Source organism: Lineus longissimus, chromosome 17 (assembly GCF_910592395.1).
Source record: "Lineus longissimus chromosome 17, tnLinLong1.2, whole genome shotgun sequence".
NCBI classification, from domain to species: Eukaryota; Metazoa; Nemertea; class Pilidiophora; order Heteronemertea; family Lineidae; genus Lineus; species Lineus longissimus.
Window position 1 is genome coordinate 15,913,714 of NC_088324.1, and position 13,057 is coordinate 15,926,770.

Below are 13,057 nucleotides of genomic sequence, written 5' to 3' on the forward strand. Positions count from 1 at the left end.
GTCATTCGTGGAGCAAGTGTCATCCTTGAGAAGGTGTCTGCCAGGGGCGTCCCGCCGTTAACTGATGCCTGGGTTCCAACTATTATTTCAGGCCCAGTTCATCCACTTTTTATTCCCCAACATCTTAATCTTTGGAATGCAATGAGTTCTTAAGGTCTATCAGCATGGATCTGTCAGCATCTATCAGCTTGTCATCCGTACAATATAACCAATGGCGACCCCATCAGATTCACTCGATTCCAAACAAACCACCGCCATTTTCTTTCGGTGAGCTCCAGGACACTGATGCCATCAACTACATCATTAGAATGCCCAACATGCCCGAGAACAGTTCCTCATGGTCGATGATATAGCATCAGGCAGTATCCTAGTATTTCCTACTAGCACCACTCTCTGTAGACTCGGGCTACTTCACATTTACTCGATATCGCAATGCCCATCATAAGGACATTCCCTTGATGGCTGACGACCGAGAAGTCTGACCAGAGCACACACCATTACCCACACCATTGAATCAAAAACTATGGGAGAATGGAAACCGCGCTAACGAGATACTTAACCTGCTAAAGGCAGAAAAAGGAAGAACAAGAGAAACTGAAGAGGAACAACATGCTAAGAGGACGTGCATGCACCAGAATGGAACTAAAAGGTTTTCTGGTAGTATAAAGAGCATGTGCAAGCGGAGTGAGTCAGCTGGATCTGCTTGCATGACCCAGAACTGTCATGTGGACAATTTACATGAGGGAGAACTGATATTCGTTCTGCCTCAGCCGGCGACTGAGAGAGGACAGCACATTTTGTTCAGGAAATATCTCGATCGATGGACTTATTATCTCAAGCGCTCGAGATATTATCTCGAGCGATTGAGTTATTTATCTCTAGCGATCGAGATGATAAGTCCATCGATCGAGATATTTCCTGAAAAACAATTTTCATGTTGAAAAAAATTCATGTGATGTCCTTTCCCAGCCACCGCCGTTAACGGCATTTGTAGTAGCCGCCAATCGAGGTATGCACACACATAGTTCACTGTGCAATCTTTGCCTTTTTGTACGCATGATACCACGTTGGCTGGGCGTTAAGCACGCACCACAAACATTACGCAATGCAGATAAAGCCCAACCATCTCTCTGAATATGAAAACCAAAAACACCACCTCACAATTAAGGATAATGTTTTATGAATAATGAATAGCTTATACGTTTTGCCAGCAGCGGCTGGGTTACCGGTGTATCTCTCATTACCAGATACTTTTTAAGGCCAAATCAGGAAGTCAAGCAATCAAGAAGTCAACGAGCTTAGCTACCTTAATTTCGCTTTTTATAATTGGATATCGAATATTAGTGCTGCTAGTTCACATAGGGAAATACAGCCAGCCGACGTGTTATCTTTCTTAGGTTTTACGTTTTTTTTGTATTCGCACGATTCCAAGGATTGACTTTTTGTATCAACACACTGTGCATATCGTAATACCATTACAGTCCGATATGGACATTGGAAGGAGATTCAAAGACAATCAATTCTGGTTCGATATTTTACGCAGCATTATAGTTGCCAAAAAAACTAACAGGGGTGTTATTGACTTTGAAACACTGGTTGTCAAGACAAACACAGATGTCAACTCTTCAAGACCAGATAGTAAAGATCGACCAGAGTATCATCAGTCACCTGAGCGAAGCTGGCAACTTATTCTCAGTTTCGAATCACCATCACCGTTCCAGAAATAACCGCTAGTAATTGTGGCGCTGTTCCACTTTCACATTCAGAAGGATGCCCGCGAATAGAATATAAATAGATATCGTTTGACTTCGAAAGGACAGCAGTAATATTTTGCGCTCAGGTCATAAGTCATGACTTAAGGATTTCGTATTTACATTTCGTGTAATTGGAGATAAGTCTTGCAAAGATTCAACACTTCAAGATCCAAGGTAGGAAATACACATTTTACTTCTTACTTTTAAGATCATTGTGACGAAGGGAATACCAACGAGATATTTGTCTACATGTCGTAGGTGCCTAGTCGAGTGGAATATGCATGACAAAACTGATGATCACATGCGAATGTGCCCTCGACTGGCTCAAATAGGGTACGCAGTTGTTTTGCTGGTCCGTCGTATCGTTTCGGAATAATCGAACTGGGAATACTTAAGATATCACAAAAACAACATGACTGTGTTTATTTTTGGGCAAGATTACTTAGTTTTCAGATTACCTTTCTAATTCGTACCTCATTTCTATCAGTTAGCGGTAAAGAAAGTAATGGAAGCACGACGGCTGGAAAAAATCCGTTCTTGTTTTTTTTTCTCGTTAGCTCGTCCTTTAGACCTTCTCCGGGTGGGAATCAAGTACTTTGAAATTGAATATCAGCGTGTACGAGCCGCAGGTGTTATTTAGTAAGATATGAGTTCTATACAATCAAACACTTCAATTCCTGGTCCATCGGTGAACGTGTTAATTGGCAAATTGAATTCTAAGTTTCTAGATATTATTTTGTACGGTGCATAATTGCGTTTGGACGGTAAACTATGCAGTAGGCCTACAAGTAGGAGAAGGTTGGCGGATTCCCGTTATGGTGGCCCACTATAACCGACAACGATTGTGTAGGGAGAGACAGCAGAAAGGACGTTATATCCCAGAATCTTGAGTGACGAGATGACAGGATATACGTCACCAAGGTGTAGGAATAACTTTCTCGTTCTAGACGACGATTGCGTTGATGAGTCGAATCCCGAGAGTCTGATCCCACTAACGATCAGGTTGATCAACGATCAGGTTGTCCGGCTATGATTACAAATTGATCCAGAATCCCAGTGGTGAGATCTTTCACACTGGCGAATGTCAGAATGACACGACCCGGTCGTTAACATGGTATAAACATACTATTTCACCAAAACTGTCACTGTTAAGTAAGAACTTAAAAAGTGCAACAGACTTTCCCTCGTCTAGTAATCAATGCCAAACACTTCAAATAAATAACGAGTAAATTCGTCCATCCATTTCGATTATGCACTATGATCAACTCTTTCGACAGCCAGAGTTTATATATTTGCCAGAATCCCCATTGGTAAGCTTTGTCTTGTTTGCAAATGACATCGAGCCAGTTGGGATCACTGCGCCATTACATCGCCTTGACATGGTACTTTTTCATAAAGCTCCATGTCGCGAATTGGAAATAGGAGACACAAATTGGTAGTCACCTTAATTTTCTTGCAGCATCTCGATATTCGCGCCAAGTCAAACCAGTTGGGTAAGGGGGGCGATATTACATCACCTCCACACTGTAACTTTTTACAAAAACTTGGTGCTGTGAATTCGAAATAGCCGCTAAATACAAAGTAACGACAAGCTTGCATTCCCGCGTGATATGAGCGTTGAAATATATCAAACAAATTGATAGTTAACGTGTCTAGCCAAGGCTATTACCATCTCAAAATCTGCGATAACACGCATTCGGGCTACAAACAATCTGGCTGCAAATCATATTCGCGGCAAAGAATTTTTTTCAGACGAGGAAATGCATGTCTAGGAGTTAAAGATCTGCTTTCAATTCAGCTGCTGTGGTGTTGCCTCCCAAGAAAGCACCTCAAAATCGAATCTCAGCGCACCAAGACTCAACAAATAGGTAAACTATAGACAGCACCGGCGATGTTTAAAGCAAAATCGCATCTCAGAGCATTAAGATTTTAAGACTTTCCTGATGGGGAGGGCGCCAAAAGTGATGACTTTCGGTCATCACATTGAGATGGTTGTTGATAGGAAATCCAATTGTATGCAGACTACACCCATAGATTTTCCAATCACAGTGAATAATGGGTTTCTTTTTGGTGCTGAGTTTTCTGTCTGCTGTTGCCGATCAGGTTCAGTCATATCAATCCCCAAAGGATAGCCTATTTGTTATCAGCGTATGGCCATCATCCCTGGAGAAGTATCGGGCCGCAGCCTTCCAATGCTGGCCGATTCGAATTACCATGACATTAATTGCGGTTCTTTTCTTGGTTCATTGAAGTGGTCAGATCTGTGATACTTTGACCTGGCCTCGGGCAAGGCGTACCATATAACTGAATTGTTAGGTACCTTTCAGAACGGTCAAGTCCGTTACGAGGCGTGTTGTCTTCGGTGAATTCCGCTAGCAACTAGAGAGCCAACAACATCTATACTTTACTGCAATAATCAAACGAAAACATTGGATATGCATGACCATATATATCCCCATCAATTCTTCTCATATCAGCGTATGGCTGCAATCCCGAAGGAAGAAGCAGGCGTACTTTGAGCACTAAGTGCCCCAAATTGTTCAAGTTATTAGTTTCCGACAATCTACGCTGTCGTATCAGTCCATGACCATACTCGCAAAGGACTTGAGAGATGTTAATGTGCCTTTGGCATGTTCCCTCCAATTTACATTAGTAACAGTTTCTCTATTTTTGGAGAAGTCTCCCTGCTGTGTGAACATGGAGTGGGCCAACTAGAAGCACTCGTTTGTAACATGCAAAGGGTACATTGAGAGTAGCTATTAATCAGTATTCACATCAAGGATCCCTCTGAGTGTTTGGTTCAACTTTCAAAGCCAAAAGTTTGGGGGGCTGATGACGTTTCATCATTTTAGGAAGAAAGAAAAACAAGTGAAAAAAATATTAGGACTTGAAATTTTTTTTTCCTCTGTAGCATGACAAATTTGCCGCAATCGATGTCTTAACAGAAATCATGGCAGCATTCGTCTTTTCGCGGCAATGAGGCCCTTTTGTCGGGTTAGAGGGATGAATTTGGTCATTGGGACCGCCCAATCCAGTGGTCGTGGTCTGGGTACTGGGGTGGAAATGGAAATTAGAGAAAAAACCATTCGGAACGGCGATTCTTGGTCGTCATAGCGGGGTGGTCGCCGACCGGGGTTCCACTGTACAAAAAATCTGCTTCGATTCGTCTAATCTCTTAGTGAAATTGCTGTCATCCTTCGAGAAGCGATCCCCAAGGGACAGCATGAACGAGGCATGATCAGCGGTCGGATTGCATATTCCGTATTGCCAAGTTAATTTCCTAAATCGCCCTGACAAAAATGATAAATGACTGCACGCATTATAAGTTGATGGTTTGATCAAAAAAAAGCTAGTGTTTGCACAACATGGCAAACTGCTCGCCATCGCAGTCAAAGTTCTACAACTCTAAACTAGGAGCCATCGAAACTATTTTTTACGACTTCATTAGAAAATGATGTACGAGTGGCATATATTTTCGACACTATAAACTGTAACGTACGGATTTAAGTAGTCAGGGAGTATACTAATGGTATCAGAGCAGTGATGTATTGCTCATTTGAGAAAATCTTTGGCTTACTCTAAAACACAATCGGAGAAATATGATATTGCCCGCGGCTTTTAAATTGTTTATGCTTTTTGACGAGTATAGGTCACTTGACAGTTTGTTAATAATGGTGCTAATAATATCATTACTAGTCTTGTTTATTCGCAAGATATTGCCTGCGTTATATTCCAAGACGTTTTGCTAATGTATCAGAGATGTGCAGCAGATGGCTCACTTGCCGACAAGGTTTGATATTTCACTGAACTAAGAGTGGCTGACACAACGATGGCAGAAGTGATAACTCATAGTGGGCTTTGATTCTGTCGGCCTGGCTGAAGGTGAAAGGCGAAGACCTGAAATCAAATTCCTGTACTCCTGATCAGTTTTATCAGAACTGTTGCCCCATATACACAAGTGTCAAATGCAAGTGCGTGCAACGGCCATGAATTCCAGCTCACGTGTTGGTCTACGCTGTGATGCAGTTACTTGTTGAACTCTCAGTGAGCAGTCTAACATAAGAGCGCCGGGTACTCGTAACCAGTACCTTTAACAGCACTGAAACCGAGGAAGAAATCTGTGACAAACCTGGACCTATCTTGGATTTTCTGTTTTATTCACTTATGCCTACTTGTCAGAAACCTCATGTACCGACATGACACAAGAATAATCAAGTGAGACAGTTATAGCAAGCGCATCTTTAATTCCAAGCGCATATCCTCACCATTGATGAGAGACACCGTGTCAAAATTGATCAAACAAGTAGGATTGAGACAAGTTGGCATATTTTCTCCTTACAAATGTCTTATTCATCAGGTGATACGGAACACACTTGCATTCCAAGTCAGGCAAATTTGTATATAGAATACCTATAAGAGAGGTGAATTGGCAAATGATCCTTCTTTATGATATAAGAATACTAACGTATTCATAGATTGGCAGACGCAGCCGCCAATGTAGCTTATAAATTGTTTATGAGCGTTGACAAGTGCAACATTTGTATTTGGATTGGCTACCTGCTAACTGTGCAGCCCCTTCTGTGTTGTCGTATCTGACTTCGTGGCTTGAGGGACCAGCTATACTAGCGCTAACTGTGCAGCCCCTTCTGTGTTGTGGTATCTGACTTCGTGGCTTGAGGGACCAGCTGTTGACTAGCGCAAACTGCGCAGCCCCTTCTGTGTTGTCGTATCTGACTTCGTGGCTTGAGGGACCAGCTATTGACTAGCGCTAACTGTGCAGCCCCTTCTGTGTTGTCGTATCTGACTTCGTGGCTTGAGGGGCCAGCTATTGACTGGCGGTGATGTATTTTATTGCTGAATGTTAACGGCCCAGTGCTTTTTTTAAGGAGCCCATGATGTCAAGGAACGATTAGCCATTTTATCTAACATGTTTCTGGAACCCACAATGCCCGGGTAATGTGCAATATGCTACTAATCTCCCTAAAAATAAAAGCCCTGTCTCGCTAAACAGAAAATAGTGTTGTCCTGAGACATTAGTTTTTCTGGCTAATGCACGCGGATATAAGCCAATATTAATGAAAATTATCGCAGGCCATGTCAATTTCACGTAGTTAGGGACCGGTGGGATTCGAACCAGCGCAAAAAAAACACCAGGCAATCGGGTCAGCGCCTCAGACCACTGAGCTACCGAAGTACGACTGGAATGTGGAGAGCGGTAGCCGGTACATATTGAGCACGGTTCACTGGCAGTTCAATGTGCTCATGACGTGACGAGAGCAAATCTCACGGGTGGGGCGGAAATTCGCCATATTGCTGACATCATCGGCGCCAACAACTATTTCTTTTGACCCTGCCAAAACAATAAATGATTGTGTCTGACCCTGCTGACCTCGATTTTGAAAAACTTTTTAAAAAAGGTCATTCAAACGTTAAATCAACTGCAAAGATAATCTTTTATATCACTGAGGTATATACATACGATATGTTGAGAAAAATCTGTACAACTATCGAAATATACGATTACTTGGAACTATTTCGGCTAATCACTTTGCCACCTGCGCGACCTTGTCACTATTGTGGCGCGCTCGTTTGCATATCGCATATAAGAGGCGAATCAAATCTCCATTTCAACATGAAAGCCTTGACGGTTCAGCGCTGAAGGTGTTTGACTGTGGATCGACTGGTCACGGGTTCGACCCCCGGTGAATCTGCCGAATTTTTTTTTTCTTTTTTTCTTCTTCCTTGTCTTGTTATCTAATCATCCATGTACAGATGTAAACATTTTCATTATCATCATTATCATACCCCGCACCCAAACTTTTCAAACTCCAGCACATACTGATTTCGGGCGTTCGAGTACATGAATTATGAGGTAGATGTATTGTTTCAATCATCGCAAATCTGCCTAAAACGGCAAGTTTTCTCAGGTACGGGTACAGCAGTGGCGTGCGTCTTTTTCATTGAAACGACCTCGCACGGCCGGCACCGACATATATCGTCGTTGATGATGGAGAGCGGTAGCCGGTACATATTGAGCACGGTTCACTAGCAGTTCAATGTGCTCATGACATGACGAGAGCAAATCTCACGGGTGGGGCGGAAATTCGCCATATTGCTGACATCATCGGCGCCAACAACTTTTTCTTTTGACCCTGCCGGAGTCTTTCAAAACAATGAATGATTGTGTCTGACCCTGCTGACCTCGATTTTGAAAAACTTTTTAAAAAAGGTCATTCAAACGTTAAATCAACTGCAAAGATAATCTTTTATATCACTGAGGTATATACATACGATATGTTGAGAAAAATCTGTACAACTATCGAAATATACGATTACTTGGAACTATTTCGGCAAATCACTTAGCCACCTGCGCGACCTTGTCACTATTGTGGCGCGCTCGTTTGCATAGCGCATATAAGAGGCGAATCAAATCTCTATTTCAACATGAAAGCCTTGACGGTTCAGCGCTGAAGTTGCTTGACTGTGGATCGGCTGGTCACGGGTTCGACCCCCGGTGAATCTGCCGAATTTTTTTTTTCTTTTTTTCTTCTTCCTTGTTTTGTTATCTAATCATCCATGTACAGATTTAAACATTTTCATTATCGTCATTATCATACCCCGCACCCAAACTTCTCAAACTCCAGCACATACTGATTCCGGGCGTTCGAGTACATGAATTATGAGGTAGATGTATTGTTTCAATCATCGCAAATCTGCCTAAAACGGCAAGTTTTCTCAGGTACGGGTACGGCAGTGGCGTGCGTCTTTTTCATTGAAACGACCTCGCACGGCCGGCACCGACATATATCGTCGTTGATGATGGAGAGAGCGGTAGCCGGTACATATTGAGCACGGTTCACTGGCAGTTCAATGTGCTCATGACGTGACGAGAGCAAATCTCACGGGTGGGGCGGAAATTCGCCATATTGCTGACATCATCGGCGCCAACAACTATTTCTTTTGACCCTGCCAGAGTCTTTCAAAACAATAAATGATTGTGTCTGACCCTGCTGACCTCGATTTTGAAAAACTTTTTAAAAAAGGTCATTCAAACGTTAAATCAACTGCAAAGATAATCTTTTATATCACTGAGGTATATACATACGAAATGTTGAGAAAAATCTGTACAACTATCGAAATATACGATTACTTGGAACTATTTCGGCAAATCACTTAGCCACCTGCGCGACCTTGTCACTATTGTGGCGCGCTCGTTTGAATACCGCATATAAGAGGCGAATCAAATCTCCATTTCAACATGAAAGCCTTGACGGTTCAGCGCTGAAGGTGTTTGACTGTGGATCGGCTGGTCACGGGTTCGACCCCCGGTGAATCTGCCGAATTTTTTTTTCTTTTTTTCTTCTTCCTTGTCTTGTTATCTAATCATCCATGTACAGATGTAAACATTTTCATTATCATCATTATCATACCCCGCACCCAAACTTTTCAAACTCCAGCACATACTGATTCCGGGCGTTCGAGTACGTGAATTATGAGGTAGATGTATTGTTTCAATCATCGCAAATCTGCCTGAAACGACAAGTTTTCTCAGGTACGGGTACGGCAGTGGCGTGCGTCTTTTTCATTGAAACGACCTCGCACGGCCGGCACCGACATATATCGTCGTTGATGATGGAGAGAGCGGTAGCCGGTACATATTCAGCACGGTTCAGCAGTTCAATGTGCTCATGACGTGACGAGCGGGTGGGGCGGAGGTTTCAGATTGGTTCCTTTGGCCATTTCCACCTCTCAGTATCAAGTCATCAAATAACTTAATTTATACTATAATAAAAGTACAGGTCTTAGACAATAATACTTGACAAAGGAAACTGTTTTTTTAAATTCCTAAAGGTTTGTTTTCCGTTTAAATACCGAGTAGCTTTAGGTGGTCTATTCCGTAGACATTACATATTAGACCTCATAATGAAATCTGATGGCCCCATGGCAATCATGCTTCACTGAAGGCTACACCAAATTATTTCTTATAATGAAATTTTTATGGCCAAAGATAGAACGGTAGTTAGGGATTCGTGTACATTTACGACCAACAGGCATTCGAACAAAATGTAAACCAATAGATTTCAATGAAGTATTCCAACCGTTGGTCGACCAATCATATGGATATTTACCTCTGAACCCATTCGCTGCACTACAAAAATGCCTTCAAATTCTGAAGATATTTTGGGGCTCAACGTACATGTGACGTAACGACTGCTGGTGGGCATCCAAGTAGAAGCTGTTAGTTGTAGATATTAGTGAGGTTTCGCAACCACCCGGTTAGGCCCTACGACGACGTTTATCTATTGTGTGAGTTCACCTGAACAATAGATAAACGTCGTCGTAGGGCCTAACCGGGTGGTTGCGAAACCTCACTATTTTTATAGTGTCACTCATACTGAAGGGCCAGCCAGATTTGGTTTACTATAGGACACTTTTTACTCCCAGCCTAATAGATATTGCACGTTTTACCCAATATGGATCCAGCTTGCGGCTACCAACCAGTTATATTAGGTTACCAAGGGGTCTCGGCAAACCTTCGTCCTCCCGGTCACATGGCGGGCGCCAGGCTGTCAGAAGCAGGCCACCAGTTTTAGAGTACGACAACCCAAATGGGGAGGAGGTACACTGGTATTAATCTTATTCCCGTTCACTATTCATGTCATGCTTGTTTACAAGACGTCTTGTGAACCGATTTCCTTTTTCCATGTCACTGTCTCAACTTCAACTTCCAACTGGTAAATAACTTCAATAATAATAGCTCTAACTTTATTTTAGATATGCTTGGACGTCTTTAGATCCTGGAGCAACTTGATTCAGAGCTTAACCGGGCGGAAGACGATGGCAGCCATATGCAAATGATCACAAGCCTGGGGACATATATGAACGGTTTATTCAAAGTGATGAGAGAAATGTCAAGATTGAATTCAAAAGCTATCAACTGGTTCTCAATATTATTTAACGACTGTGACATACACAATGGGCTAACTAATATATCAAATGTACCGGCCGTCATCACTTAACATGCAGGTCCTGGTCATGATCTTGCCAACGAGCAAATCTTCTTATTTCGCCTCTTTAAAAGATGCCACTGACTGACTTGAGTCAGGAGTAAGTCCGTATTGAAAGTACCATGGGTGTTGAGGCCAGATGGATTCATATCTTGTAAGTCTCGTACGTGTAGTACGCTTACATCGATTTAGTTGCCAAGTTTTTACGTTTTTCTCAAGAAGACAATAAAATCTTCTGGTGTCTTCTGGTCATTAATCCATACTAGTCTTGCTATCGGCCATATATCATGAGCTACGGCGAAAGAACAGGCAATTTGCAAATGCGTCTGAAACCTTGTTTGTCTCGAAAGAAGCATTTCAGTGTGAAATGTCAGTTTGATAAAAAGGATAACTTTACACTGTCAACAATGGTGACTTCCTTATTTATGTTCTGTACTTATTGCAAATGGTCATGGCAATTTAACGGAAAGCTATATGGCAACCTAATTTCGGCACAGAACTTGAAACGTAGATTTTACGTGTCTTAACCAATTCGACAGAAAATAAAAAGAAACACAGAATTCCAAAAAGGTTTCGGGGGTTTCTTAGACGATTTTAACCGTTTTGGCCCAGCGCAGCTTTCGCTTTTTCCGCTAAATCGCCATGGCCATAAGAATTGGCATTCAGGAAAAGTATAGATAAAAAAATTATTTTTTTGGTTAGACACTCGAAAACCCATAAAGACTTCTGCGCCGTACACACTTATTACAATCGACATGCAATACAAGTATCAGCGCACTGCCGGTGGCGTTGACCTATCACTTGTTAGACTCTATTCCCCACATCATGACATATTTGTGAGAAAATGATACATCATTTTTGTCACACACTCTAAAACTCACAAGAAATGTATATGGCCCATCAGATGTGTGAACAAGCAGCTTGTCTTGTTTTCGAAGAATCGGTGAAAGAGAAGTCGAATGATATGTGGTAAATCAGAAAAATATGGAAACAATCGCAAATCATCATCAAGGCCGATTATTGAATGACATCATCATCAAGACCGTTTACTGAATGATCGAACGATCATAGAAAGGACGGTCCAAATATTAGATATGAATTATTGAGTGCATTAAAACTCCGACACTGTATACAACAGCGAAAGCAACTTTCCTTCAAACTACGCAAATGCGCTTCAACAAGAATATCTTAAACAACTTCACAGTTGTTTTGAGACGTGACTTATCATAATCACTCCACAAACACATCAAGAAATGTTGCTGATCACCATATTTACAGTATTACGCACGAATGAACCAACCCTGGACAAATACTTACATCTTATTTGACCAGGACCATGGGTGACAGCAGACATCAAAACGTGCTCAATCTCATTATTACATCTTGGCCTTGCTGTTTTGTTTACAACGCAAAAACAAAGGAGATGATACTTACATACTCTAGTATGTAATGCTTCATTGTTCCCCGTCCTTGCTTTGTCACTCATTGATCATCTGATAATCTTAACATTAAGTTCTATTGGCTACTCTGCTCTCAGGACACGTTAGTTTTAAGTATTGTTTTGCGTGTTATTGAGGATCATTTGGAGACAAGTATGAAATTAGTATCATGGAGGGGAATGAATAATGGAGGAGGAGATATCGCACCCACTAAAACACAAAGAGTATATCTGAAGTTCTATAGAACTAAATATGAATTAACTGCCGCACGTCTCACCCTGGAACCGCTGCCTTTGCAAGAAGAAACGGGTGTTTGGTCGATTGAAGATGAATATGTCATTCGCTTTGCTGCGCTTTGATGAGTCTGTGGCAAGTCTTAGGTTGTCTAGTTACAGACCAGTTCAGTGGTAGCGTCTCACGATTGGTGAAAATGAAGGATGGTACCACATTTGGTAGAATAACAGGCCCCAGATTGATGATAACAGATGAGAAGTCATCTTGCCGTCATCGCGATCGATGATTGGACGATCATATAGCCATTTGTGATTTTTATTTTCCTCTAAATCATTCCGACCTCGAGTCGCAAATCATGAGCGACTGCAAATTAGACAGAAAGATAATTTACGCGCCCGAGATTTCCACGGATTTGTTGGGCAGGACTATGAGGAATGACTGAGATAAGCCACAAGTGAACATGGGACCCTGCAATCACTGCCTCTCATAACTGATATGATGAAGTTAGATTGCACATAATTGGCCACTACATTTCCGTCCAATAGGCCGGGCCGCCAAACGGCTCATCAGGCCGGCGTTACATTTCTGGTGTTTCCCCTCAGAGTCGAACCCATAGATGAAT

General features: G+C 42.1%; 1 protein-coding gene across 1 annotated transcript in view; it reads left to right on the forward strand.

Moving 5' to 3' along the window:
• Window positions 1–1,820: 1,820 nt before the first annotated feature.
• LOC135501729 (uncharacterized) overlaps window positions 1,821–13,057 on the forward strand; it is a 48,245-nt gene continuing 37,008 nt past the window's right edge. The window contains exon 1 of the mRNA XM_064793980.1: window positions 1,821–1,928. The gene's annotated coding sequence lies outside the window, so the exon portion shown is untranslated. The remainder of the gene's footprint in view (window positions 1,929–13,057) is intronic.